Here is a 1,268-nt window from a genome sequence, read left to right as displayed (position 1 = left end):
GAATTGGGCACGGTGAATAGAAGCTGCTTAGGGTTGGGCACGGTGAACAGAAGCTGCTTAGGGTACTGCTGCGCAGCAACTCTCCTTCATAGCATGGTGTTGCTGCGCAGCGACCCTCTCGCAAAAAAATGATGGGAGGATGTGTTTTTGGCACATGCAGAATTGCTATTTAGAGAGCCAGAACCAACACGAGAAGCTGCTTAGGGCCACTCCACGGCGTCTTCGGACCCCAAACCCTAAACCTGAACCAAAAATCCAGAAGGTGCTTAGGGTCGGGCCACAGTGAATAGAAGCTGCTTAGGGTTGGGTACGGTGAATAGAAGCTCCTTAGGGCGCTGCTTCGCAGCGTGCCGCTGCTGCGCAGTGACGTTGCATAGCAACGTCACAATCAATCTCGTAACGTCAGAATCGTAAAAAAATGATGGGAGGATGTGTTTCTGGCAAAACCAACACCGGAAGCTGCTTAGGGCCACTCCACGGCGTCTCTGGACCCCAAACCCCAAACCCGAACCCAAAATCCAGAAGGTGCTTAGGGTTGGGCCACGATGAACAGAAGCTGCTTAGGGTTGGGCACAATGAACAGAAGCTGCTTAGGACGCTGTTTCATAGTGTGGCGCTGCTACGCAGCGTTACGATCAATCTCATAACGTCAGAATCACAAAAAAATGATAGGAGGATGTGTTTCTGGTACGCGTAGAATTACTGTTTAGTGAGCCAGAACTAACACCAGAAGCTGCTTAGGGCCACTCCACGGCGTCTCTGGACCCCAAACCCTAAACCTGAACCGAAAATCCAGAAGCTGCTTAGGGTTGGACATGGTGAACAGAAGCTGCTTAGGGAGCAGCAATGCAGCAACGCAGTGTGATCAATCTCGTAACGTCAGAATCGCAGAAAAATGATGAGAGGATGTGTTTCTGGCACGCGCAAAATTGCTGTTTAGGGCCACTCCACGGCGTCTCTGGACCCCAAATCCCAAACCCGAACAGAAGCTGCTTAGGGTTGGGCACGGTGAACAGAAGCTGCTTAGGGCGCTGCTTCGCAGCATGGAGCTGTTGTGCTGTTTAGTGAGCCATACCAACACCAGAAGCTGCTTAGGGCCACTCCCAACGTCTCTAGACCCCAAACCCCAAACCCAAACCCAAAAATCCAGAAGCTGCTTAGGGTTGGGCCACGGTGAACAGAAGCTGCTTAGGGTTGGGCACGGTGAATAGAAACTGCTTAGGGTTGGGCACGGGTGAACAGAAGCTGCTTAAGGTGCTGCTGCGCAG

This window comes from Cibotium barometz, unplaced genomic scaffold, assembly GCF_041138505.1.
Source record: "Cibotium barometz isolate CiBa-2024 unplaced genomic scaffold, ASM4113850v1 ctg200, whole genome shotgun sequence".
NCBI classification, from domain to species: domain Eukaryota; kingdom Viridiplantae; phylum Streptophyta; class Polypodiopsida; order Cyatheales; family Cibotiaceae; genus Cibotium; species Cibotium barometz.
The sequence above is the reverse complement of the archived record's forward strand: the minus strand, read 5'-3'. Positions refer to the sequence as shown.